The sequence below is a fragment of the Myotis lucifugus genome, unplaced genomic scaffold (genome assembly GCF_000147115.1).
Source record: "Myotis lucifugus unplaced genomic scaffold, Myoluc2.0 scaffold_4, whole genome shotgun sequence".
NCBI lineage: Eukaryota > Metazoa > Chordata > Mammalia > Chiroptera > Vespertilionidae > Myotis > Myotis lucifugus.
The window spans coordinates 21182964-21200402 of record NW_005871052.1 but is presented as its reverse complement, the minus strand read 5'-3'; the positions used below and the strand labels follow the sequence as shown (position 1 = coordinate 21200402).

Sequence of the window (17439 nt, the reverse complement as noted above, 5' to 3'; positions counted from 1 at the left end):
AGTTTGAGTAAAAATTTGAGATTCTGATTTAGTTTTATAATTAGATATGGTGTAATAATTTAGATGTACTTCTATTTTGGCTTCATACTGCTCCCTCCTGACTTGATTCTTTTAAATTGTTGACAATATTACAGATTTTTCTGAATATCCCCTCACTTTACCATTTTCCTCCCAGTCCATGTCCCACCTCAGGCCCTCACCACACTATTGTCTGTGTCCGGTGATTGTGCTTATATGTAAATAAGATATTTGGTTAACCTCCTGCCACCTCTCTGCCCCCTCCTCTCTGAGATATGTCATTCTGTTCCATGCCTCCATGCCTCCAGACCTATTATGTTTGGCCATTTATTATATTCCATAGATTTCACTCACAAGTGAGGGTATGTGATATTTGTCTTTCTCTGACAGGCTTATTTCACACAGGTCCACCCTTGCTGTTGCAAAGCACAAGAAATCTTTCTTTTTACAGCTACATAGTATTCTATTGGGTAAATGTACCACAGCTTTTTATTCACTCATCTACAGATGGGCACTTCAGCTGTTTTCAGATCTCAGCTATTGTAAATAATGATACTATGGACATAGGGGCACATACACTTTTTTTGATTGGTGTTTCAGGCTTCTAATGATATATTTCTAGAATTGGGATCACTGGGACAAACAGTAGTTCCATTTTTTGTTTTTAGAGTAATTTCCATACGGTTTTCCATAACTGATGTACCAATCTACATTCCCAGCAACAGTGTACTGGCATTCCCTTTTCTCCACATCCTCAGCAGCCTTGTTGTTTGTTGATGTATTTATGGTAGCCATTCTGGCAGGTGTGAGGTGGTATCTCATTGCAGTTTTAATTTACAACTCTTTGATGATTTGTGATGTTGAGCATTTTTCATATGTCTATTGGCCATCTGTATGTCCTTTGGAGATGTGCCTATTCAAGTCCTATACCCCTTTGTTAATTGGGTTATTTCTCTCCCTTTTGTTGAACTGTACGAGTTATTTATTATTTTGGAAATTAACCCCAGATGTGTCATTGGCAAATATGTTCTGCCATCCAGTGGGTTACATTTTCATTTTGATGATGGTTTCTTTTACTTTGTAGAAGCTTTTTAGTTTAATGTAGTCCCATTTGTTCATTTTTTCATTTGTTTCTCTTGCCCAAGGAAATGTATTGGTGAAAATTCTGCTATATGAAATTTTACTGCCTAAGTTTTCTTCTGAAATTTATATGGATTCTCAACTAACATTTTAGTCTTTTATTCATTGTGAGTTTATTTTTGTGTATTGTGTAAGTTAGTGATCTAGTTTCATTTTTTAAATGTACTTGTCCAATTTTGCCAACATCATTTATTGAAGAGACTGTCTTTACTCCATTGTATGCTCTTGCCTCCTTTGTAAAATATTAATTGACCCTAATGACGTAACTCAATATCTGGGATCTCTGCTCTGATCCATTGATCTATATGACTGTTCTTGTGCTAATACCAGGCTGTTTTGATTACAGTGGCTTTGTAGTATAGTTTGCTGTCCAGTATTGTGATCCCTCCAACTTTGTTCATCTTTCTGAAAATTCCTGAGGCCATTTGGGGTTTATTTTGGTTCCATATAAATTTTTGAAATATTTGTTATGGATCTGTGAAATATGGTATTGGTATTTTAATAGGAATTGCATTGAATCTATAGATTGCTTTGGGTTGTATGGACATTTTAATGATGTTAATTCTTCCAATTCATGAACACAGTATATGCTTCCACTTGTTTGTATCTTCCTCTATTTCTTTTTTCAATGTCCTATAGTTTTCTTTTTTTTCCGCTCATGGTTTTTTTTTTTAATTAAATCTTTATTGTTCAGATTATTACAGTTGTTCCTCTTTTTTTCCCACCATAACTCCCCTCCACCCAGTTCCCACCCCACCCTCCGCCCTCACTCCCCACCCACTGTCCTCATCCATAGGTGCAAGATTATTGTCCAATCTCTTCCCGCACCCCCCATTCCCCCCCCAAGAATAGTCAGTCCATTCCCTTTCTATGTCCCTGATTCTATTATAATCACCAGTTCATACTGTTCATCAGATTATTTATTCACTTGATTTTTAGATTCACTTGTTGATAGATGTGTATTTGTTGATCATAATTTGTATCTTTACCTTTTTCTTCTTCCTCTTCTTAAAGGATACCTTTCAGCATTTCATATAATACTTTTCCTTATCTGTGAAGCTCTTTATCTGACCTTCAATTCTGAATGATAGCTTTGCTGGATAAAGTACTCTTGGTTGTAGGTTCTTGGTATTCAGTACTTTGAATATTTCTTGCCATTCCTTTCTGGCCTGCAAAGTTTCTGTTGAGAAATCAGCTGACAGTCATATGGGTATTCCCTTGTAGGTAATTGAGTCTCTTTCTCTTGCTGCTTTTAAGATTCTCTCTTTGTCTTTTGATCTTGGCATTTTAATTATGATGTGTCTTGGTGTGGTCCTCTTTGGATTCCTTTTGTTTGGGGTTCTCTGAGCTTCTTGGACCTGTAAGTCCATTTCTTTCACCAGGTGGGGGAAGTTTTCTGCCATTATTTCTTCAAATAGGTTTTCAATATCTTGCTGTCTCTCATCTTCTGGCACCCCTATTATTCTGATATTAGTGCGCTTGAAGGTGTCCCAGAGGCTCCTTACACTATCTTCGTATTTTTGGATTCTTTTTTCATTTTGCTTTTCTGGTTGGGTGTTTTTTGCCTCTTCGCATTTCAAATCTTTGACTTGATTCTTGCGATCCTCTGGTCTGCTATTGGGTATAATATTCTTTATTTCAGTCCGTGTATATTTAATTTCTAGTTTCTTTATCATAGCATCGAGGGTCTCATTAGTTTTCGTGAGGCTGTCAACAAGTTTATTGCAAGCCCTCAAAATTGCGTTTTTTAGCTCGATATCCTCCATTTCTGTCATGTTTTTTTGTCTCCGCATTTTTTATGCTTTCTTGGTGCACCCCCTTGTGGTCTTTGTGCGCAGTCTTGTTCTAGTTAAGCCTTGATTGTTGTAGTTAATACTAGAGGGATTTGCCCACCAGGCCGACTGGCTGTGAGAATCACCTGTGTCTGCCCGGGAAAACTTCTGTCCTCTGGGGAGGTGCTAATCTAGTCTTTGCCTGAGGCGATCCCGCAAATGGCTCTGCACAGGGCTTGGGCGGGACGGGTCGCACGGGATTAGCAGGGCGGGCGGAGGGAGCAGTTATGGCTGCTCTCAGTCCCGTTCCCAGAGGCTCTGCTTCACAGAACCCCAGCAGCCACTGCAAACTTCGGAGAGAAAGCTGCCCTTAGGTTCCAACTGATGCTGGACAATCCCGCTTCTCCCCTCTGAGTCTGAGTCCCTAGACCGAAAACGACAACCGCGCCCTCAGCCACCAGCCCGCTTTTCGCGTGCACCTCCGCACCTTTAAATTTTCCACACTGCGCCTCCTCTGAGCCTCGGGAGGCTGCTGTCTTTCCTTCTAGTTGAAGAGTCTCTCCTCAGCCAGCTTTCCTGTGGTTCTGGGTGATGTCCGTTCCGTCTTTTAGTTGTATTTTTGAAGTGGTTGTTTGCGGCAGCAGTTTCCGGTGTTTACCTATGCCGCCATGTTTCCCCTTAGTTTTGTTTGTTGATTTATTGATGATAGTGATTCTGGCAGGTGTGAGGTGATGCTTCATTGTCATTTTAATTGGCATCCTCTGATGATTAGTGATTTTGAGCATTTTTCATATGTCTTTTGGTCGTTTGTATGTTCTCTTTGGAAAAATGTCTATTATAGTTCTTCTGTCCATTGTTTAATTGGGTTGTTTGTCTTCCTTTTGTTGAGTTATATGAGTACTGTATATATCTTGGAATTTAACCCCTTATCAGATGTATCATTGGCAAATATGTTCTCCCATGCAGTGGGTTCCCTTTTCATTTTATTGCTGGTTTCTTTTGCTGTGCAGAAACTTTTTAGTTTGATCTAGTCCCATTTATTTATTTTTCCCACTAGAGGCCCGGTGCACAAAAATTTGTGCACTCGGTGGGGGGGGGGAGGGTCCCTCAGCCCAGCCTGTGCCCTCTCGCAGTCTGGTATCCCTCAGGGGATGACCATCTGCTGGCTTAGGCCCGCTCCCCTGGGGATTGGGCTTAAGCTGGCAGTCAGACATCCCTCTGGCAGCATGGGAGACCTTGGGGGATGTCCACTAGCCAGCAGGGAGCAGGCCTAAGCTGCAGTTGGACATCCTTAGTGCTGCTGAGGAGGTGGGAGAGGCTCCCACCACCACCGCTGTGCTGGCAGCCGTCAGCCTGGCTTGTGGCTGAGCAGAGCTCCCCTGTGGGAGCGCACTGACCACCAGGGGGCAGCTCTTGCATTGAGTGTCTGCCCCCTGGTGGTCATTGCGTGTCATAGTGACCAGTCATTCCCAGTTGTTCTGCTGTTAGGGTCAATTTGCATATTACCCTTGTATTATATAGGATAGAGGCCTGGTGCATGGGAGGGGGCCGGCTGGTTTGCCCTGAAGGGTGTCCCGGATCATGGTGGGGGTCCCGCTTGCGTGCCTGGCCAGCCTGGGTGAGGGGCTGAGGGCTGTTTTCAGGCTGGCCACACCCCCTTCAGGGAGGGGGGTCCTGCTGGGGTGCCTGGCCAGCCTGGGTGAGTGACTGATGGCTGTTTGTAGACTGGCCACAGCTCCTTCAGGGTGTGGGTCCCCCCTGGGGTGCCTAGCCAGCCTGGGTGAGGGGCTGATGGCTGTTTGCAGGCTGGCCACAGCCCCTTTAGTTTGGGGGTCCCCACTGGGGTGCCTGACCAGCCTGGGTGAGGAGCTGAGGGCCGTTTTCAGGCTGGCCACACCCCCGTAAGTGTAGGGGGTACTGCTGGGGTGCTTGGCCATCCTGGTTGAGTGGTTGATGGCTGTTTGCAGGCTGGCCAAGCCCCCCAGCGGGGACCCTCACCCCATGAGTGTGTGGCCAGCCTGGGTGAGGGGCTGATGGGTGTTTGCAGGCTGGCCACAGCCCCCAGCAACCCAAGCTCCCAGTGGAGGCTGGCTGGAAGCAGATATCTAGAATTTATTTATCTTCTATAATTGAAACTTTTTTGCCTTGAGCAGAGGCCACAGCCGGCCAGGGCAGGCGGGAAGCTTGGCTTCCTCCATTGCCGGGGCAACCAAGCCTCCTGCTTGCTCCAGCTCCATGGCTGCCAGACGCCATCTTGGTTGGGTTAATTTGCATATAGTCGCTCTGATTGGCTGGTGGGCATGGCTTGGGGCATAGTGGAGGTGCATTCAATTTGCATGTTTCTCTTTTATTAGATTAGATTGTTGCTCTTGAAAATTCTGCTATGTGAGATGTCTGATATTTTGCTGCCTACGTTTTCTTCTATGATTTTTGTGGTTTCACGACTTACATTTAAGTATTTTATTCATTTTGAGTTTATTCTTGGATATAGTGTAAGTTGTTGTCTGGTTACAATGTTTTTGCATGTACCTGTCCAATTATCCCAACAGCATTTATTGAAGAGATGGCCTTTACTCCATTGTATGCTCTTGCCTCCTTTGTCAAATATTAATTGAACTTACTGGCTTGTGTATTTCTGGGTTCTCTGTTCTGTTCTATTGATATGTATGCCGATTCTTGTGCCAGTACCAGGCTGTTTTGATTACAGTGACTTTGTAGTATTGCTTGATATCCGGTATTGTGATCCCTCCAACTTTGTTCTTCTTTCTCAAGATTGCTGCAACTATTCGGGGTCTTTTTCATTCCATAAATATTTTGGAGTGTTTGTTGTAGTTCTGTGAAAGGTGCCATTGGTATTTTGATAGGGATTATATTGAATCTATTGATTGCTTTGGGTAGTATGGACATTTTAGTGATGTTAATTCTTTCTATACTTGAACAGGTTATATGCTTTCACTTGTTTATATCTTCCTCTATTAATTATTCAATGTCCTGTAATTTTCTAGGTGCAGGTCTTTTACCTCCTTGGTTAAGTTTATTCCAAGTTATCTTATTTACTTGTTGTTGTAGCAATGGCAAATAGGTGTTTTTCCCCCCATTTCACTTTCTGAAAGTTTATTATGGGTGTATAAAAATGAGATTGAGTTCTGTGTTGATTTTGTATCCTGCTACTTTGCTGAATTCATTTATTAAATATAGTAGAGTTTTAGCACAGTCTTTAGTTTTTTTGCAGGTACAATGTCATGTCATCTGAAAATTTTGACAATTTTATTCCCTTCTTTCCAATTTGGATGCTTTTGATTTTTTCTTCATCTCTGAACATTGTGGCTAGGACTTCCAGTACTATTTGGAATAAGAGTGGACAGCCCTGTCTATTTCTGTTCGTAAGGGAAATGGTTTTAGTTTTTGCCCATTGAGTATGATATTGGGTGTAGGTTTGTCAAATATAGCCTTTATTATGTTGAGGTATGATCCCTCTATTCTCATTTTTCTTTTAGTTTTTATTAAAAAATGGTGCTGATCGGGTGCATGTGGATCAGTGGTTGAGCATTGACCTATGAACCAGGAGACCATGGTTCGAATCCCAGTCAGGGTATATGCCCGGGTTGCAGGCTCGATTCCCAGTGTGGAGCATGAACGAGGTAGCCAATCAATGATTCTGTCTCAGCTCATCATTGGTGTTTCTCTCTCTCTCTCTCCCTCTCCTTTCCTCTCTGAAATCAATAAAAATGTATTTTAAAATAATCGGTGCTGTATTTTATCAATGCTTTTTATGCATCTATTAGAGTCCCAGTGCACAAAATTTGTGCATGTGGGGGTCCCTCAGCCTAGCCTGCACCCTCTTGCAATCCGGGAACCCTCAGGTGATGTGCGACTGCCGATTTAGGCCCAATCCTTGTGGACATTCCTCTCGCAATCCGGGACCACTGGCTTCTAACCGCTCGCCTGCCTGCCTGCCTGATCACCCCTAACCTCTCTGCCTGCCTGCCTCATCGCCCCAAACCACTTGCCTGCCTGCCTTATTGCCCCAGCCACTCACCTACCTGCCTCATTGCCCCTAACCGCCTCTGCCTGCCTGCCTGCCTGATTGCCCCTCCCACTCTTCATGCCTGCATCATCCCCAACTGCTTGCCTGCCTGCCTGATCACCCCTAAGCACTCTACCTTCCTGCCTGATCACCCCCAACTGCTTGCCTGCCTGCCTGATCACCCCTAACCACCTCTGCTTCAGCCCCTGCTACTGTGGCTTCGGCAGGAACGACATCTGGAATGACATCTGGAAGGTCGTTCAGCTGTCTGGTCTAATTAGCATATTACACTTTTATTATTATAGATTGATATGATGATGTGATTTTTAGCCTTCATTTTGTTTATGTGATTTATCACATTTATTTACTTGGAAATATTTTACCAATCTTTTTTAAATTTATTTTTATTTTTATTTATTTATTTAATTAAATCTTTATTGTTCAGATTATTACAGTTGTTCCTCTTTTTTCCCCCCATAGCTCCCTTCCACCCAGTTCCCACCCCACCCTCTGTCCTCACTTGTAGGTAACTGTCTGTTTTTCTCTTGCTGTTTTTAAGATTCTCTCTTTGTCTTTTGCTCTTGGCATTTTATTTTTTTAAATTAAATGTTTATTGTTCAGATTATTACAGTTGTTCTTCTTTCCCCCCCCCATAGCTCCCCTCCACCCGGTTCCCACCCCCCCATCTGCCCTCACTCCCCCACCCCCCACTGTCCTCATCCATAGATGCACGATTTTTGTTCAGTCTCTTCCCGCATCCCCCACACACCTTTCCCTCCCAAGAATAGTCAGTCCACTCCCTTTCTATGCCCCTGATTCTATTATAATCACCAGTTTATTCTGTTCATTAGATTATTTATTCACATGATTTTTAGATTCACTTGTTGATAGATGTGTATTTGTTGTTCATAATTTCTATCTTTACCTTTTTCTTCTTCTTCCTCTTCTTATAGGATACCTTTCAGCATTTCATATAATACTGGTTTGGTGGTGATGAACTCCTTTAGCTTTTTCTTATCTGTGAAGCTCTTTATCTGACCTTCAATTCTGAATGATAGCTTTGCTGGATAAAGTAATCTTGGTTGTAGGTTCTTGGTATTTATCACTTTGAGTATTTCTTGCCACTCCCTTCTGGCCTACAAAGTTTCTGTTGAGAAATCAGCTGACAGTCGTATGGGTACTCCCTTGTAGGTAACTGACTTTCTTTCTCTTGCTGCTTTTAAGATTCTCTCTTTGTTTTTTGCTCTTGGCATTTTAATTATGATGTGTCTTTGTGTGGTCCTCTTTGGATTGCTTTTGTTTGGGGTTCTCTGTGCTTCCTGGACTTGTAAGTCTATTTCTTTCACCAGGTAGGGGAAGTTTTCTGTCATTATTTCTTCCAATAGGTTTTCAATATCTTGCTGTCTCTCTTCTTCTGGCACCCCTATAATTCGGATGTTGGTACGCTTGAAGCTGTCCCAGAGGCTCCTTACACTATCTTCGTATTTTTGGATTCCTTTTTCATTTTGCTTTTCCGGTTGGGTGTTTTTTGCTTCTTCGTATTTCAAATCTTTGACTTGATTCTTGTGATCCTCTGGTCTGCTGTTGGGAGTCTGTATAATATTCTTTATTTCAGTCAGTGTATGCTTAATTTCTATTTGGTCTTTTTTCATATCCTCAAGGGTCTCACTAGATTTCTTGAGGGTCTCACTAAATTTATCGGCGGTTTCTAGAAAATTCTTGAAAAACCTTATAACTGTTGTTTTGAACTCTATATTCAGTAGTTTGCTTTCCTCCATTTCTGTCATTATGGCTGCTTCCCAGTGTTGATAGAGTGGCTTTCTGTGCTGGGTGTCCTATAGGGCCCAGTAGCTCAGCCTCCCCACTTATCTGATGTAGACACTCTTGGTGCGCCCCCTTGTGGGCTTTTTGCACAGTCTTGTTGTAGTTAAGCCTTAATTGTTGTAGGTAACACTGGGAGGATTTGACCTCCAGGCCAATTGGCTGTGAGAATCAGCTTTGTCTGCAGTGGGAGAACTTCTGTGCTGGAGACACCCCTCCGGAGCAAGCCTTGCTTCAATGGGGCTTTGGTGCTCACTGAGTCTGCCCCTGAGTGTGTCCTTTATGGATCCGAGGAGTTGCAATCTGGATGGTCCCACTCTCACCACCAGACACACTGTCTCCTGGATCTCTAAGGAGGTGCTAATCTAGCCTCTCCCTGAGGCTATCCAGCAGGAGCCAACTGTGACTCAATGCAAGTTGCCGTGGGGCCTTGAGCCAGCTGCAGCTTGTTAAGTAATTATCAGATTGCAAAGGGCCAGGCCTTTCATATGCAAAAGCCTCCATTCATGACTTGGGCGGGGCGGGGTCCCAGGGGATCAACAGGGCAGAGCAAGCAGTTATGGCTGCTCTCAGTCCTGCCCTCAGAGGCCCTGCTTCTCAGTGTCCCGGCAGTCACTGCAAGCACCCCCAAGAGAAAGCTGCCCTCGAGTTCTGACTGATGCCAGACAGTCCAGTTTCTCCTGTATGAGTCTGGGTCCCCAGAGACTCGCCCGGAACTGGAGCTCAGAGCTTGAAACTCCCTCCTGATTGAAAAAGACAACTGTGTCCTCAGTTGCCAGCCCTCTCCGCATGCACCTCTGTACCTCTGTATTTTACTTCCGCACCACACCTCCTCTGAGTCTCAGTATGCTTTTCTCTTTCCTTCTAGTTGTAGAGTTTCCACTCAGCCAGCCTTCCTGTGGTTCTGGATGATGTCCCTTCGGTCTTTTAGTTGTATTTTTGAAGTGGTTGTACGAGGCAGCAATCTCCAGTGTTTACCTATGCCGGCATCTTGGTTTCTCCTATTTTACCAATCTTGAATCCCCAAAATAAATCCACTTGGTAATGATGTATCATCTTTTCATTGTATTGATGGATGTGATTTGTTGAGGATTTTAGTATCTCTATTCATTAGGGATATTAGCCTGTTATTTTCTTTCTTTGTAGTGTGATTATTTTATTTTGGACTTAAGATTGTCTCATAAACATAGCTTAGAAGTGCTCCTTACTCTTAAATTTTTCAGAGTATTTTGAGGAGGATAGGTGTTAGTTCTTCTCTGAATGTTTGGTAGATCTCCCCTGTGAAGTGGTCAGACTAGGGCTTCTTTTAATATACTGTTGATTTCTTCCAGGGTATTCTTTATTTCTGCTATGTCATTCTCTATTTCTGAATCGTTCTTATTCATGATTTCTATATCTTTTTTCATGCTGATGTAGTTCCTCCCAAATTTCTTATAGTTTTCATTATATCACTTGTATTTCTTGCTATGATGTTTGAGCATCCTTATAACTATTATTTCGAATTCTGTATCTGATTAATTGCTTGCCACCATTTCATTTAGATCAATTTCTGGTTAATTCTCCTTTTCTTTCATTTTGGGGTTGTTACTTTGTCTCTCCATTTTAGCTTTCTCTTTGTGTTTGTTTCCATTTATTAGATAGAACTGCATTGTTTTCCAGTCTTCGTGAGGTGGCCTTATGTAGAAAGTCTCTTATGTGACTCAGTGGTGGAGCCTCTTTGATTGACTGAGCTCGATGTACTAGGAATGTCCCTTATGCAGGTTAATTTAGCTCTTCTGTTATAATTGGTATTGATTGCTGATGCATGATTTGAGGGTGGGGTCTCCCTTCAGGCTTGTTGACTCTAACGCTCAACTCGTATCATGTAGTGCCAGCTGTTAAACAGATGCTTACAGACCAAAACAACGCCAAACCAAATAACAACATGAAAAACAAATAAAAAGAAATCAACAATAAAGGCTGAAAAAGAAAGAGAAAATGTAAGAAAACAAACAGTACCAATTGGCTAGAGACCCAATTAATTGGAAGGGGGAGAACCAAAAAGGAGAATATGGAAGCAAATAAGGAAGAGAAATAAAGTTAGGATCTGGTATTTATTTGTGGAGGTCACTGGATTTTGCAATGGTATTGTTTATTCTGCCCCTTGGTGTGTTGGTCCTGGGCCTCCTTGGAGGTTCCCTGGTGGCAGTCAATGTGAGTCACTGTCTCTGCTTGGTCCTGGGCAACCTGGCTGAATCCCACCATGGTGGAGACCCACCGGGTCTGTTGGGTTGTAGCCCAGATACTGGGTCTGCCTTGGGTATCACACTCGGAATGTCCCTGATCTGTCCCATTTTCCCTGCCCCCACAGAACTGAGCTCTGTGGGGTATCTGGTCTCGGTTAGGATGGTTTGAACAGACTCATGTTGGGAGTGGCATCTGTAGTGTGTAGGACAGATGGGCGGGCCCTTGTTCTCCTCCAATGTCTCAGCTCTGCCTGGTTTGCTTACACCCCTTTTCTACCACCACAAGAAGGAATGGCTTTAAAATATTAATAAAAATAAAATTAAAATGTTAAAATTCAGCCCAGCTTGGCACTCCAAACTTTCAGTGCCATTTGCCCCTTCTAGGTGTGGCATCTGTCCAGGCTCCGTCTAATCAGGCCCAATGTCTGACTCTCCTGCACTACCAGACCTATATGTACATATTTCCAGGCCAGTGCCATTCCCCCTTGCCTGGGGTTGTTGCAAGGGAGGGCAGAAACAGTCGTTCTGCCAGTGGGAGAAAGGGTACTTCCCCTGCACTCCAGTTAGGTAGAACTGATCTTCCTTCCTGGTGCCTACTGTCCAGTTCACATCCTGTTCTCTGCTAACAGTTGCACAGATCTACAGCTTTTTCAATTTCCACCTGGCCCTCAGTCCTAGCAGTACCCTCCCAGACAAACACCTCAGTTTCCTACCCTGACTTCTGTTAGTAGGGTCATGTGGCCCAGACCACTGTGGAGGTTAGCAGCAAGGTGGGTGCATTGGGTCACATTGGTGGGGCCAGAAGTGCTTGGATATTGCAGCAGGGCTGTTTGCACTGAGTTACAGCAGTTGTGGGGCTTTTGGGGGGGCGGGTCACAGCGGTGGGGCAAAGTGCACCAGATCTGGTGTGATGGGTCACAGTGGTGGGGTGGGGCAGCCTGAGGTGCTGAGTTGTGGTGGCTGGGCCAGGTGCACCATGCTGCTGCAGAGAGGCTGGGTGCCTGTGTCACAGTCATTCCCTGCAGAGTCCTCCCAAGGAGGACCCTCTACCCAATATCTTTTTATTGGAACATTTAGGCCATTTACATTTAAAGTGATTATTGATGGATACTTATTTAATGACATTTTATTCTTCTTTGTTGTTGTTGTTAATCCTCACCTGAGGATATTTTTCCATTTATTTTTAGAGACAGTGGAAGAGAGAGGGAAAGACAGAGAGAAATATTGATGTGAGAGAAACACATCAATCGGTTGCCTCCTGCACAAGCCCCAACCAGGGCCCAGCCAGGGAGGAGCCTGCAACCAAGATACATGCCCTTGACTGGAATTGAACCCATGACCCTTGGGTCTGCAGGCAGACACTCTAGCCACTGAACCAAACCAGCTAAGGAAACATTTTAGTCTTTATAACTCTTAAGGAAGAGCTGTTAACACTTTTTGTAATGCTGATTTGGTGATAATGAACTCCTTTAGCTTTTTCTAGTCTGTAAAGCTTTTATTCCTCATTCAATTATAAATGATAACATTGCTGGAAATCTAATGAACAAAATAAACTGATGAACAAAATAGATCCACAGATAGAGAAGCATGGAACTGATGGATGAATCTCAGAAGGAGGGGGTTGGGGTGGGAGGAGAGTAACCAAAGAACTTATATACATATATGCATAACCCATGGACACAGACAATAGTGTGGTGAAGGCCTGGTGGGGGCTGTAAGGGGTGGAGTGAGGTGACTGGGGAATGATGAAGATATCTGTAATATTTTCAACAATAAGAATAAACTTTAAAATAGTTTTTAAATATTAGTCTTGTTTGTAGGCCCGTGCTTTTCCTCACTTTGAATATTTAATGCCAATCCCTTCTGGCCTGAAATGTTTCTGTTGAGAAATCAGTTGGAAGTCTAATAGAAACTCACTTATAGATAACTAACTCTTATTCTCTTGCTGATTTTAAGATTATCTTTTTGTTTTATCATTTCCCATTTTAATTATGATGTGTCTTGGTGTGGGCCTCTTTGGAGTCATCTTGTTGGTTCTTTCTGTACTTCCTGGACTTGTGTATCTTTTTCCTTCACCGGGTTATGGAAGTTTTCTGTCATTATTTCTTTCTTTTTAAAAAAAATATATTTTATTGATTTTTTACAGAGAGGAAGGGAAAGGGATAGAGAATTAGAAATATCGATGAGAGAGAAACATCAATCAGCTGCCTCCTGAACACCCCCTACTGGGGATGTGCCCGCAACCAAGGTACATGCCCTTGACCGGAATCGAACCTGGGACCCTTCAGTCCACAGGCCGGCTCTCTATCCACTGAGCCAAACTAGTTAGGGCCATTATTTCTTTAAATATGTTCTAAATCTCTTGTTCTCTCTCTTCTCCTGCTGGTATGCCTATGATGTGCATATTGCTATGCTTCATGTTGTCCCAATGATCACTTAAACTATCCTCTTTTTAAAATATTTTTTTTCTTTCTAGTGTTTGATTGGGTGTTTTATGCTACCCAGTCTCTTTCAATTTGGTGATTTGATTCTCTGCATCATTCAACCTACTGTTTATTTCTTCCAGTGTATTCTACATTTCACATATTGAATTATTCATTTCTGACTGGTTATTTTTTATGGTTTCTTTGTCCTTTACATGATGTTGTAGTTCTCACTGTTTTTTTCAGTTCATACTAAATTAGTTGAGCATCCTTATAACCATTTCTTGAACGTTGTATCTGGTAAATTGCCTGCCTCCATTCATTTAGTCCCCCCACCCCGTTTTCTTTTTAGATTTCTCTTGTTCTTTAATTTTAGGCATGTTTCTTTGTCTCCCCATTTTGGCTGCCTGTCTATGTTTATTTCTATGTATTAGGTAGATCTTCTATGTCTCCCAATCTTGGGAGGGACTCTGGCACAGGTCAATACAAATGCTGCATGTGATTTGTCCTGGGCAAACCTGTTTGGAGCTATGAAGCAATTTACCATTTGAGTCTGACTCTACTGTTCCTGGATGTGCATGAAAAGGATCAAGCTGTGCAACAAGGCTGAGTTCCACCAGCACTGAGTCCAGGTTCAGGTCAGCAAAAGGCCCTAGGCATCCTGAGATTAACCTACACCTGACTCTTCTGCCAGCTGCCTCTTAGGTTCAGTCACTGAACTGCCTCTGGTGGTACTTGAGTTGTAGGAAGAAGGTTCTCTCGGTGAGTCACCAATTTGTTGCAAGTGGTTTTCAACAGAGTGATACAGGCTAAATCTCAGTGACATTGTTAGGTCTGAGGCCCCTCAGCAAATGTTCTAGGGCAGCGGTTCTCAACCTGTGGGTCGCGACCCCTTTGGCGGTCGAACAACCCTTTCACAGGGGTCACCTAAGACCATCCTGCATATCAGATATTTACATTACGATTCACAACAGTAGCAACATTACAGTTATGAAGTAGCAACGAAAATAATTTTATGGTTGGGTCACAACATGAGGAACTGTATTTAAAGGGCCAGAAGGTTGAGAACCACTGTTCTAGGGTATATCTTATCTAGCTGCTACCCATGAGTTGCCTGCAGACCTTTGTGATGGGTCATGGTCTCAGGAAATCATCAGGGCTTTCCAGCAGACTTTATCAGTCCTAAAGAGACCAATATTTGGTTGTGTGAAAGAAGGGCTCTGCACCCATTGGATCTGCAAGCACAAAATGGCCCCCTTTTTAGAAAGACACAACTCAGTCTGTTTGAGAGCTTATCAGCAGCTGTATCTCATCAGGGCTCGGCTGCCAGGAGTTGGGAGGGTGGAGCTCGCAGATCTCTCACGAGAGAGGGAGCATCTGTCAGGCTTATGAGAAGGAGGAAGGAATGACCCAAACTCCAGAGCCACAAAACTCAGTCACTGACACCATCTAAGTCTACTCAGACTTCCATACCACTTTCCAGGCAGCCGACTCCTTAGCAGGGTTTGAGCACCACAGGATGAGGTGACGGAGTTTAGAAGGTGAAGGTATTTCATTCTCCCAGGCTGATCCCATAATGAGGAGAATTCTCCACCCAAGAAGTATGGCATCTGCAGTGTGGTAGAGGGACTCAGGACAAAGATCCTGGCAGCTTTCCCTTGAACTCTTTCCCCAGAGCCACAAACCTCACAAAACTCTAGACCCCTTTGCCAGGGTGAGTGGCTGCAAAGGAGATTTCATGTGTTTTCCCTCTAAGAGGGCCCCTGTGTTTTTTGTAGTGACCTGTCTCTCCGTAACTGACAGAATCCCCCACTGATTTTCATAGCTAGAAGTTATGTGGGCTCTGGTGCTCTGGACTTGGGATTCTGGCATGGGGTTGAGACCCTTCATTCCTCAGTGGGAACCTTTGCAGCTGAGATATCCTTCCAGGATCACAGCTGCTGCCTATGGGAGTGATGCCAGCCCTTTTCTCATCTCCACTCTTCCTGTCACAATGTGACTCCTTCTATAAATCCTTCATTATAAGACTTCTGTTCAGCTGGTCTTAATTTGGTTATTCAGGTTGATTGTTCTATATTTTAGTTGTAATTCCAGTTTGGTATTATGCAGGGTAAATGTAACATCTACCTACTCTGCTGCCATCTTGGGTCCCCATACAACTTTTAAAAATGAGAATGAGGAAGTTCACTCACTCTGTTATATTAAATGAATGATATCCAACTTATAGTAAATAAAAATGAAGGTGAAAAACTATATGTAGAATACTGCTACTTGTGTGAAAAAAGCACACTCTTTGGATGCTTTTATATATATAAAGTTTGAAATGATACAGAATAAACTCATGTCAGTGTAACATTTCTAGCTTTCAGGAAGGAAAACTGTGTTGCTGAGGGACAGAGATAGAAGGGAGACTTTCACTGTACAATTTACAACTTCAAATTTTGAGCCTTGTATTTGTATTATTTTTCAAAAAAAATACAGTGAAAAATTTTTGAACATATTAAAAATTCCATGTGTATTATGTTCATACATATTTATATAAACATAAAAATAAGATTCGGAATGATACACATCAAACACCAAACCAAACAGGTATTATATCTTAAGAAGGGGATGTGGAAAGTTAGACTTCTGTGTGTGGTGGATATTTACTTTTTGTTGCTTAAATTTCAAAATGAGGTTTCCTAATTACACAAATCAACCACATAAAAAAAGTTCTATACTATAGGGCTAAGGCACTGGACTGAGATAGTACAGCTTTTTTTTTTTATATTTTATTGTTTTTTTACAGAGAGAAAGGGAGAAGGATAGAGAGTTAGAAACATCGATGAGAGAGAAACATCGATCAGCTGCCTCCTGCACACCCCCACTGGGGATGTGCCCGCAACCAAGGTACATGCCCTTGACTGGAATCGAACCTGGGACCTTTCAGTCCACAGCCCGATGCTCTATCCACTGAGCCAAACCAGTCAGAGCCAGCTTTTTTTTTTTTTAATTCAACCATAATGTATGAAAGTTTCAGCCCTATTAACATGCTTTTAACATAATTTCCTTGAGTCTTTCTGATGAATTGAAGTAATAAGACCTTGTTTTCACCACTCAAAGTCAAGAAAAGGCAAAATCCAATATATAGAAAATGAATCATAGAATTGTACACTTTAAGCATATAAATTTATTAACCAATGTTACCCCAGGCAATGAAAAACATTTTTAAAGGAAGTAATCAGCCATGGCTGGTGTGGCTCATTTGGTTGGAGCATCATCTGGTACATCAAAAGGTCGCAGGATCATTTCCCTGTCAGGGTACATACTCAGGTTGTGGGTTCGACCCCTGGTAGGGGTGTGTGTGGGAAACAACTGATGGATTTTTCTCTCTCACATCGATGTCTCCCTTTCTCTCTCAATTCCTCTCCCTCTAAAATCAATTTTTAAAAGTTTGTAAAAAGGAAGTAATAAGACCTTACCATGCAAGTACTCAAAATTAAACTGTAAACTAATCTTTAATCTTATAATGAATTCTGTGAAGAATACTGAAACTTCCCATATAGGAGGCAAAGAATATACAAAGAAAAGCAGTGGTGAACCACTTTTACAATTGTCTTAAAGGTACAACTCACATTTCAATAGTGTGTATTCTTTGGAGCTACTGAAAAGACCTTGTGATTTAGAGGCAGAAATACACTTTTTAAAACCTGGTTATATTATATAGTAGTTGTGTGAACTGGCATAATCAACTAACCCTATAGTTAACCAACTATTCCTATTTTATCAGCAATCTCAGAAATGTATTGAAAAATTAAATAAGATATTATGAAAGCACATTTTAAACTCTATAGTGCTGTGAAAATACTATTATTATCATTTTTTATCACCCACAGTGGCAGAGTTAATAACAATTGGCTATTGTACCTTCCTCCATATTGTCATAAAGGACATTTTCTCTTTATTCTCAGAATTGCATGGCAACTTTCAAACATGAAACGTTCAGAAAATCGTTGGTTCAAAATTTGGCA

General features: G+C 42.4%; 1 protein-coding gene across 1 annotated transcript in view; it reads left to right on the top strand.

Moving 5' to 3' along the window:
• Positions 1 to 17439, top strand: part of ZDHHC15 (zinc finger DHHC-type containing 15) — a 373330-nt gene that overhangs the window by 82494 nt on the left and 273397 nt on the right. The gene's annotated exons all lie outside the window — the stretch shown is intronic.